Source organism: Trichechus manatus, unplaced genomic scaffold (assembly GCF_000243295.1).
Source record: "Trichechus manatus latirostris isolate Lorelei unplaced genomic scaffold, TriManLat1.0 scaffold00040, whole genome shotgun sequence".
Classification (NCBI taxonomy): domain Eukaryota; kingdom Metazoa; phylum Chordata; class Mammalia; order Sirenia; family Trichechidae; genus Trichechus; species Trichechus manatus.
Genome location: NW_004443976.1, coordinates 2,858,367 through 2,870,599, shown reverse-complemented (window position 1 = coordinate 2,870,599; position 12,233 = coordinate 2,858,367).

Sequence of the window (12,233 nt, the reverse complement as noted above, 5' to 3'; positions counted from 1 at the left end):
GTTATACCAGCACCATTTGTTAAAGAGACTGTCTTTTCCCCAATTAATGGACTTTGGGCCTTTGTCAAATATCAGCTGCTCATAGGTGGATGAATTTACATCTAGATTCTCAATTCTGTTCCATTGGTCTATGTATCTGTTGTTGTACCAGTACCAGGCTGTTTTGACTACCATAGCGTCATAATAGTTCCTAAAATCTTCTGGCTTGTCATCTGATCTCTGATTCTTAAGACCTGAGCCAGCAGCCTGTCATCTGACCTGCCATTTCTGACTTCCACAGCCCTGTAGGCCAGCAGCGTAACTGATTTTGTCAGCTGCTGCAATCACGTGAGTCAAGAAGAACCTCCAGCCCGATGCTTGACCCACCAATTTGGGACTTGCCAACCTCCACAACTGTGTGAGCCATTTCCTTGAGATAAACCTTTGTATATATACATATATATGCATATCTATTCTTCATTGGTTTTGCTTCTCTAGAGAACCCAGCCTAAGACAGTTGCCATGGAGTCAGCTCCAACTCATGGCCACCTTATGTATAACAGAATGAAATATTGCCTGGTTTTGCACCATCTTCTTGATGGTTGATAACTGGACAATCCTAGGATGATAGGGTGGTCAAATCCTAATTTCATTTCTTCAGTAACATTCTGCTTCTTGTTTCATTTAAGGCAGAATTCTCTATCAGGGTGTAAAAAAATAGTTTTAGAGTCAGAGAAAATGTAAATATTTTAACAATGTCTCACTAACTAATGAGAACACTGGACATCATCTGAAAATGCTTTATTTTGTGTAGAACATTTGGTAAATTGGTTACTTAGCTATAATTTTCTCTTTTGCTTTATTTTCTCATAAAATAATCATTGCCATGTAGAATGCACAATCATTTTTATGTAGGATGCACAATTCACAGGGCTGTTAACTCCTTAAAAAAAAATGGCTGCTAATACTCACATTTTTTCTTGTTTAGATTTATTTCCCACCAGAGAACCATAAAGTACCTCAATTAATTATGAATATTCATGTGTGGTAAACTGGAGTATCTACAGCCCTCTTCAAGCTTGAAACATATTTTACTTCTCTGCAGGCTAGAACTAAATTACTGTGTCAGTAATGAAAATAAATTTGCTAATTAGTTCACTTAATCACATCTGAGTGAACTCTGTTGCTAGCAGCATACACCTGAGAGCCTTAGGACATCTGTTTCTTAGAGCTCATCACCTATAGATGCCTTTTGCCACTTTTTTTTTTTTTTTTTTGGTCAGAGAATGATTATTCAAGTTCCCCTTCAAACCTTAGAAGAGAGTCTCTATGCAGTCAACTCATCACTCCTCTATCAGTTTGTCATTCTGTAGTGGCTTGCATGTTGCTGTGATGCTGAAAGCTATACCACCGGTAATTCAAATACCTGCATTGTCACCCATGGTGGGTGAGTTTCAGGGGAGCTTCCAGACTAAGACAGACTAAGAGAAAAGGCCTGGCAAACTACTTCTGAAAATTAGCCAATGAAAATATTATGAATCTCAACAGAATAGTGTCTGATATAGTGCTGAAAGATGAGCCCCTAGGTTGGAAGGCAAACATAGCAACAATCATGAAGATGGCAATAAAACATAAGCAATATTTTATTATATTATACATGGGGTTACCATGAGTTGGAGCCAACTCTACAGCAACTAATTACAGCAACATGTAGTCAGTAGCAATATGTTATGGTACTAGAAATCTAGAATAATAACTAGAAACCCAAGTTAGTCTTGATTCAAGGCTGGCTGGGCATAGCAACTAAACAAGAATTTAATAAAGTAAAAATCAGAGAGGAGAGATAAGTTCATGTGAACTTCTATGCTTTACCTCAATTTATGAAAAACAGAACCATAAAGAATTGCTTGGCTAAATTCCCTCCCCACCAATCCCTGTCAGGTGACAGATGGTGGTGATTCAGTCTCCAACTTTAATGCGATTCTTGTCCCTTTTCTCTAATTGTACACTCACCAAATCAAGCCTTTGCTAATTAACTGAGTTCTACTCATATGTCTCTTCTGCCCGTCTTGTCAGTTCATCGTGTTGTGGTGGCTTGCATGTTGCTGTGATGCTGGAAGCTATGCCACCAGTATTTCAAATACCAGCAGGGTCACCCATAAATGCATAGGTTTCAGCAGAGCTTCCAAACTAAGGCAGAGTAGGAAGAAAGGCCTGGGGATCAACTTCCAAAAATTAGCCAATAAAAACCCTATGGATCACAACAGAATATTATCTGATATATTGCTGAAAGATGAGACCCTGTAGGTTAGAAGGCACTCAGAATACACAGTGGCTGCAACAGTGGACTCGAGCATACCAATAATCATAAAGATGGCACAGGACCAGAGAACGTTTCATTTTGTTGTACATGGAGTCGCCCTGACTCAGAGCCGACTTAACAGCAACTAATAACAACAGTAATATATCTACTGCTAGGTTCTCCCTGCCTACCTGCTATTCATCTAGTACCTCCTCATCACATGTGCAATGACTGGCTTCAAACTTCAGACTTAGCTGTCACCACACTCTGAAACAAAATATGACCTTGGGCAGGAAGCACTGAAGAGAAGGCATGCATTAGAAGTAGTTGGCTCAGTAGTTAATCTCCAGGGCTGGTGCAGAGATCCTGGGCCTCTTGCTAAGTTCCCTTGTTTTTTTTGTCTGTTATTTGACCTGAGCTGGTGTTTCTCAGAACTTCTTTCTGACTTCCTCCTTCTCATTTCTACAGTTTCTTAGCCTGGTTTTCTCTGCCCCGAGGCCGGAACTCCATGAGCCACTGAGATTTTACCCACTGAGAATGTGCCTGATTTGCCATTCCTAAGCCTGCTTCACAGACCATGATAATTCTTACTTCCTGGCCCTCTGGTCCTTACCTGACCCTACCTGACTTACTTGGCCTCTCTAGACATTACCTCTACCTGCTGCTACCTCTCTATGACAAGTACTAGGGTCAAGGTACTGAGAGGATGACTAGACGAAATTATTGTCCCGATAATGCATCTGCTGTAAATTAAGCATAACATACCAACACATTGGAATTCCTATTTTAAATTAGCCCCTGCTAAATGTATATAGGAGCCCTGGTAGTGCAATGGTTAAGATCTCAGATGCTAACTGAAAGATTTGCAGTTCGGACCCACCAGCCACTCCTCGGGAGAAAAGACATGATGATCTTCTTTCATAAAGATTATAGCCTAGCAAATCCTATGGAGCAGTTCTATCCTGTCCTATAGAGTCGCTATGAGTTGGAATCAACTCAAAGGCACGCAACAACAAATATATAGAGAGATTTTATAATAAAATACAAAATTTGGAAGGGCTATGTAGATGTTCTATTGTCTATTAAGGGTAGATCTTTGGCAATAACTCAGGCAGAAGGATTATAATAAAGTGGTTAAGCATATGGAATCCCTGGATGGTGCAAATTGTTAATGTGCTCAGCTACTAACCAAAAGGTTGGAGGTTTGGGTTTACCCAGAGGCACACCTCATAAGAAAATCCTAATGATCAATTTCCAAAAAATCAGCCATTGAAAATCCTGTGAAGCACAGTTCTACTCTGACACACGACGGGTTGCTGTGGGTCAGAATCGACTCGTTGGCAACTGGTGGTGGTAGGCAAGCAGTTGAGTTATTGAGTCCTTCGGGTAAGTATTAAAAGCCAGATTTTGCTACGTATTAGCTCAGCAACACTGGGGAAGTTTACCTAACCTCTCTGACTCTCAGTTTTCTCATGTGTATAATGGGCTAAAGTTAGTGCCTACCTCATAGGGTTATTGTGGAAATGAATCAGATAATACCTGTAAAATGCTTAGAGTAGTGCCTGGGTCTTAGTAACTAAATGGTTGTTGTTGTTGTTGTTACTATCATTGAGTAAATTTGACATTTTATTACGAAGATCGAAGAACCTGACCTGAACATACATGTGAATGCTTAGACACCCATATCTGCACTGAAATTTTCTTTAGGACTTTGGGGTTGTGTTTGATCATTTGTCTATAAATTGGAATGATATAGAATATTTTCTAAATCATTTGCTTGATTTTTAATTACAAATACCATTACACCATGTTCTAAGATGGTGGTCAACAAACTTTTTTTTTTTACTTTTATCATGCATTCCCTTAAATAACTTTTTTTAAATCTGTAACCCCAAGTACATATATTTTTGTCACAAATCACGTACATATACCATGTCAAACACAACATAAAATAGTAGCAATTTCTTTCTAAATTACGTGTATACAAAATTAAAAGAGGTTCTTAGGGTACCCTCTCTCATCGCAGTGAATTGTTTGGCATTCTCTCTGGGAGAGTGCCCACCATTTGGAGACCACTAATGGAAGGGTCTGTGCCAAGCAAGAGCTCTCCAGACAGGGCTGTGGTGGGTGTCCTGGATGAGACTGAGCTGGGATTCAGAGGTGAACAGTGAGTGGTGGTCTGGACCACTAGCAGCCTCAGCCATCTATTGGAATGAGTTGATGTGCATGAGAAGAGATGGCTTGCAAGGAAGAAACTCGTATTCGGTTGCCTGAAAGAAGATGGGCAAATGGAGAGGGCAGCATGATGTCTCTCTACTAATATGGCCCCAAGAATTAGATCTCAGCTCCTAAGAGAGAGGAGCAGAAGGTAGGGTAGAAGCTGAAGGAGATTTTGGTGAGGAATTCTCCAGTGAGACTTGGGAGACATAAGACACTACTGAGTGTTGAGGACCTACTCTCTGCTTATGACCTTTGTGCTTAGGAATTGAGGAAGAAGGCAGGGAATACAGTGCTTTTTTTGTTCCTCAAAGGTTGGAAGCTTTAGGAACCTCAGGAGATGGACCCCAGGCAGAGACTTGGGATTCTTGTAGAGGATACCAGGAGTGAACTCTCACCAAGTGACTCCAGGGACAGTTTACTTCTATAAATGGGCAGGAGCAGGAGGACCGCTTATGAATACATTTGTAGCATATGTCCAAAATATTCCTAAAATAACTGGATTGAGGGTGGCTAGAATTCCCATGTTGGATATGTCAGTAAGATTTAAGTAGTCATTGGGAGTCCAGTATCTCCTTTACTGTATATTCCTGTTCCTAGCAGGGTGTAGTGAAGGGTCTATGACCTGGATGCGTCTGGAGGTAGAAGGCCATGAAGCTGGTGGTGTTGTTAGTTGCTGTCAAGTTGGCTCTGACTCATGGCAACCTTATGTACAACAGAAGGAAACATTGCCTGGTCCTGCATCATCCTCATGATCACCAGCGTGTTCAAGTTCATCATTGTGGCTATTGTACCAATACATCTCAGTGAGAGTCTCCCTTGCCCTTATTGGTCTTCTGCTTCACCAAATATTATTTCCTCCTCTTAGTGATTTATCCCTCTTGATGACGTGTCTAAAGCAAATGAGTAGAACAATGTTCTGTTGGGATCCATAAGATTTTTATTGGCTAATTTTTGGAAGCAGATCATCAGGCCTTTCTTCCTAGTCTGCCTTGGTCTGGAAGCTCCAGTGAAACCTGTCCACCATGGATGACCATTCTGGTATTTGAAATACCAGTGACATAGCTTCTATCATCACAGCAACATGTAAGCCACTACAGTAGGACAAACTGACAGACGGCTGGTAGATGGAACTGGTGACTGCTCTCAAACCCTCCAGTTTCCAAAGAGTAAGCTCAAGTTCCACAAGGCCACAAACTCAAATAAATGCACAATTTTCTATTCTAAGGGCAAACAGCAACAGCAGTATGTTTCTTGTGGGATATATGCCATTTAAACATGGCTGCACTATTGACAACTGCAGCCCCCACAGGCCTCTATGCTGTATACGACATGTTGGAGACTTGTCAGCGATAAGAATAAGATTAGTCACGACTTGTTTTCCCAAACCTATTGCCCTGTTACTGATCAGCTTGTTTACCTGAATTCCTTCTCCCTTGCCTGAAACTTACTGTTACTCACCCAAAGCCCGTTGTTCTGTTATTTGCTTCACTGCTTGCTGTATTGACTATAAATAAACACCTGAGACTGAAGCTGGGGGTCGACTCTTCAGAGTGACCCTCCTGGCCCCACTTCTCTGTAAGAGTTGTGCAGTTGGTTACTGTCTTCGCCGTCCCGACAACCGTCATCGCTGGGACAGTTTCTTATATGGCCATACCAGAGATCACAAACTGGGAGTCTATGAGTTATGTTTGGCCAACAGTGTCTCAAAAATTTGAATAGGAATATCTTAAGGTGGGCCATGTGCCCTGCCATTCACCATAATCCAAACCACTCATCCCGCTTCTCTCATTTAAGTTGCTTTTCTGGCTCCTGAAGTCACTTGAGTTTTCGACACCTGTTTCTTTTCTGTTCCCATTTCACCATCCCAAGAATGCAACAATTCTGGTCAGAAGGAAGGTCCAGGTAGCCCGATTTGGAGAAGGAACATCAGACCAGGAAGGCAAAGACTTCCATTTAAGTGTTAGCTCTTCTACTTGGGAGTTCCTGGGTGGCACAAATAGTTAACATACTCAGTTGCTAACTGAAAGGTTGGAGGTTTGAGTCCGCCTAGATGTGCCTGAGGAGAAAGGACTGGTGATCTACTCCCAAAAAATTAGTGATTGAAAACTCTATGGAGGAGGTGGGGCCAAGATAGTGGAATAGTCAGATGCCTCCTGTCATGCCTTTTACAACAAAGACCCAAAAAACAAGTGAATCAATTATATATGACAATCTAGGAGCCCTGATTATCAAAGACAAAGCTGAAGAGTCGGACTGAGTGGCAGGGGGAGAGAAAGACAATTCGAAAGCAGCTGAGAAGTGCCAGTCATGACGTTGCCGGCACACTGCTGTCTGGGTCTGCTGGCGCACGTGAGCTGAGGTGAGCAGTAGCATTCAGGACATGTCTCACCACGCTGGGTGAGGCTGGGGAGTGAGTATACACATGCCTCTGGAGCTGGGTGGAAGTGGTGCTGGACATGTGAAAGTTAAGTACAAGCATCTAACCTACTGCACAGGGGCAAAATAACCCCTCCCTCCAGAGTTTCACAGTGGACAATCACTTCCTTCCCCTTACCCACCCATCACCCCACTCTGCTCCAACACCAGTCCTGTAGTATTCAACAATTGCCATGTCCCCTAAGCCAGGAACTCAGGGTGGGTTGGGAGGCCCTGCCCTTCCCTTTTGTCCAGCCATTGGCATAAGGGGTCCACAGACTTGCAGCACCCTTCACCCCTGCCTAGACCTGTGTGGGCCAATTCGACACTGCATGCCTTCATTAGCATAACAGCAGGGCATACACCTGAAGCCCATTTTCGACTGCAGCAGTCAAGGGGAAGCTGCAGATTTGCAGCACTTGACATTATCCTGCCCTTTAAGCAGGGACCTCACCCACCCACACCAGGGGCCTGAAAGCTGGCAGTACCACTCATTCCATCTAGCCACCCATGACAAGGGTCTGAGAATAAGTGGTGCCTCCCAGAGTCCCTCTAGCCAACAGCAATGGGTGCCCAAGGACCACTTGCAGTACCCCCCTACTATGGACTCTAGGGGACAGGGACACACCCTCCACCCAGGCACCTGGGGGCAGCCATCAGCCCTCTGCCTTGCTCCACACATAACCCTCTACTGCAGCCAGATACCTGTGCCTGTTATGAACACCCCTATGCAGCCCTGCCAGTCTAGGACTGTAGATGAGACTGTAGATGACACCTGTGCCAAACTGACACATGAAAAGTGAATAGACTGCTGGGCTTACATACCTAGTAGCTGCTCTGACCATCTGGAGACAGGATGTGATAGCTTCAAAGACACCAATAACCAAAGTAACTCACTTGCCCAGCCTACTTGGGCATATCAAAATAAAATAAAACAAAAAGTCAGGACACAGTAAACAAATATACAATTAACAAATGTAATAAGTTATTGATGCCTTGGAGACAACAATCAATATCAAATCACATAAAGAAGCAGGTCAAGATGGCTCCTCCAAGCAACCAAAACAAAGAACCAGGAAACCTTCTGGAGGAAGAAAAGGTAATGGAACCACCTCATAAAGAATTCAAGAGACTAATATACAGAGATCTCAAAGAGATAAGGAATGAGATCAGGCAAAACTCAGACCAAGCCAAGGAACACACAGACAAAGTAATAGAGGAATTCAGGAAAACAATACAAGAGCAAAATGACAAAATTAACAAGCTGATAGAATCCACACAGAGACAGCAATTAGAAATCCAAAAGATTAACAATAAAATTTCGGAATTAGATAACTCAATAGAAGGTCATAGGAGAAGAATTGACGCAATGAAAGTCAGAATTAGTGAGAATAAAGATAATCCCTTGACACTAATTTATTTGAGGAAAAATCAGAAAAAATAATTAAAAAAATGAAGAAACTCTAAGAATTATATGGGACACTATCAAGAGGAAAAATCTACAAGTGATTAGAATACCAGAATGGGGGGATAACTGAAAACACAGAGAGAATTATTGAAGATTTACTGACAGAAAAATTCCCTCATATCATGAGAGATGAGACGATATCTATCCAAGAAGCTCAACGAATCCCATACAGCATAGATCCTAAAAGAAAATCACAAATACATAGCATAATCAAACTTGCCAAAACCAAAGACAAAGACAGAATCTTGAAAGCAGCTGGGAGGTAAACAACAAGTCACCTACAAAGGAGAACCAATAAGACTAAGGTCTGACTACTCAGCAGAAACCAGGCAGGCAAGACAGCAATGGGATGACAGTATAAAGCACTGAACAAAAAAAGTTGCCAGCCAAGAATTATGTATCCAATAAAACTGTCTCTCAAATACAATGGTGAAATTACATCATTTCCAGACAACAGAAGTTAAAGGAATTTCTAAAAAAAAAAAAAAAATTACAAGAAATATTAAAGGAAGTTCTCTGGTTAGAGAACCAACAATATCAGACAACAATCCAAGACTGGAACATAGGACATATCAACCAGTTATCAACCCAGACAAGGAAGTCACAAAAACAAGTCAAAACTGAAAGACTGAAAATAGGGAAACGGAGATGTCAATATGTAAATGATGACACCATCAAAACAAAAAAGAAAGAATAAACAGTGTATGGACAGGAAGCTAAGGTGATCTCAAGAAATAAAAGATCAGTTTAAACTTAGAAAAATAAAGGTACATTTTAAGGTAACCACAAAGGAAACTAACAATTCATCCCATCAAAATAAAAAAGAAGAAAAACATAAAGACTCAGAAAACACAAAATCAACAATAATGAAATAGATGAAAAGAAAATCCAGAAAGAAAAACGACTCAGCACAGAAAATTAAGTGGAACAAAGAAACTGTCAACACCACCCCCCCACACACAAATACTTCAAAATGACAACAGTAAGCTCATACCTATCAAATATTACACTGAATGTAAATCGACTAAATGAACAAATAAAGAGACAGAGAGTGGCAGAATGGATAAAAAAAAAAAGATCAGTATATGTGCTGATTACGAGAGACACACTTTAGACTCAAAGACACAAAAAAAACTAAAACTCAAAGGATGGAAAAATATATATCAAGCAAACAACAACCAAAAAAGAGCAGGAGTGGCAATATTAATCTCTGACAAAATAGATTTTAAATCAAAATCCACCATAAAGGATAAGGAAGGAAACTATATAAAGGTTAAAGGATCAATACATTAGGAGGACGTAACCATAATAAATATTTACTCACCCAATTACAGGTCTCCAAAATACATAAAACAAACTCTAACAACATTGAAAAGAGAAGTAGACAGCTCCACAATAATAGCAGGATACTTCAACACATCACATTCAGTGAAGGATGGAACATCCAGAAAAAAAACTCAATAAAGATACGGAAGATCTAAATGCTACAGTCAATCAACTTGACCTCATAGACTATACAGAACACTCCACCCAACAGCAGCAAAGTAAACATTGTTTTCCAATGTACATGGAACATTCTCCAGAATAGACCACATTTTAGGCCACAAAGCAAGCCCTAATAGAATCTAAAACATCAAAGTATTACAAAACATCTTTTCTGACCATAATGTCATAGAAGTAGAAATCAATAACAGAAACAGAAAGGAAAAAAAAATCTAATACATGGAAACTGAACAACACCTTGCTTAAAAACTGCTGGGTTATAGAAGAAATCAAGGACAAAATAAAGAAATTCATAGAATCAAATGAGAATGAAAACACATCCTACCAGAACCTTTGGGACACAGCAAAAGCAGTGCTCAGATGTCAATTTCTAGCAATAAATGTACACATCCAAAAAGAAAAAAGGGCCAAAATCAAAACATTAACCATACAACTCAAACAAATAGAAAGAGAGCAGAAAAAGAGGCCTTCTTGCACCAGAAGAAGGGAAATAATAAATATTAGAGCATAAATAAATGAAATAAAAAATAGAAAAACAATCAACAAGACCAAAAGTTGGTTCTTTGAAAAGATGAACAAAATCGACAAACCGTTGGCCAAACTGACAAAAGAAGAACAGGAGGGGAAGCAAAAACCCAAATAAGATTGAGATGGGTGATATCACAACAGACCCAACTGAAATTAAAAGGATCATAACAGAATACTATGAAAAACTATACTCCAACAAATTTGAAAACCTAGAGGAAATGGACAAATTTCTAGAAACACACTACCTACCTAACCTAACACAAACTGAGGTCTAAAATCTGAGCAGATCCATAACAAGAGAAGAGATTCAAAAGGTAATTAAAAAAAAAAAAAAGTCCCAACAATAAAAAGCCCTGACCCAGACAAAGTCACTGGAGAATTCTACCAAACTTTCAGAGAAGAGTTAACACCAGTACTACTAAAGGTATTTCAGAGCATGAAAAAGGAAGGAATACTCCCAAATTCATTCTATGAAGCCAGCATAAACCTGATACCAAAACCAGGTAAAGACACCACAAAAAATGAAAATTACAGACCAATATCCCTCATGAACATAGATGCAAAAACCCTCAACAAAGTTCTAGCCAATAGAATTCAACAGCATGTCAAAAAAAAAAAAAAAATTCACCATGACCAAGTGGGATTCATACCAGGTATGCAAGGGTGGTTTAATGTTAAAAAATAATAATCAGTATAATCCATCATATAAATAAAATAAAAGAATAGAACCACATGATCTTATCAATTGATGCAGAAAAGGCATTTGACAAAATCCAACACCCATTCATGATAAAAACTCTCAGCAAAATAGGAATAGAAGGGAAATTCCTCAACATAATGAAGGGCATTTATACAAAGCCAACAGCCAACATCATTCTAAACAGAGAGAGTCTGAAAGCATTCCTCTCGAGAATGGAAACCAGACAAGGATGCTCTTTATCACCACTCTTAATCAACATTGTGCTGGAGGTCCTAGCCAGAGCAATAAGGCAATAAAAAGAAATAAAGGGCATCCAGATTGGTAAGGAAGAAGTAAAAGTATCCCTGTTTGCAGACGATATGATCTTATACACAGAAAACCCCAAAGAATCCACAAGAAAACTACTGGAACTAACAGAAGATTTCAGCAGTTTCAGGATACAAGATGAACATTAAAAAATCAGTTGGATTCCTCTACAACAATAAAGAGAACTTCGAAAAGGAAATCAGGAAAATAATACCAGCTATACTAGCCCCTAAAAAAATCAAATACTTAAGAATAAATCTAACCAGGGATGTAAAAGACCTATACAAAGAAAATTACAAAACACTACTGCAAGAAACCAAAACAGACCTACATAAGTGGAAAAACATACCATGCTCATGGATAGGAAGACTCACCATTGTGAAAATGTCAGTTCTACCCAAAGCCATCTACAGATATAATGCAATCCTGATCCAAATCCCAATGGCATTTTTTAACAAGATGGAGAAACAAATCACCAACTTCATATGGAAAGGGAAGAGGCCCTGCATAAGTAAAGCATTACTGAAGAAGAAGAACAAAATGGGGGGCCTCACACTATCTGATTTTAAAACCTCCATAGGTGGTCAAAACAGTCTGGTACTGGTACAACAACAGACACATAGACTAATGGAACAGAATTGAGAACCCAGATGTAAATCCATCCACCTATGAGCAGCTGATATTTGACAAAGTCCCAAAGTTCGTTAAATGGAGGAAAAGACAGTCTCTTTAACAAATGGTGCTGACATAAATGGATATTCACCTGTAAAAAAAACAAACAAACACACACACACACACACACAAAAAAAAAA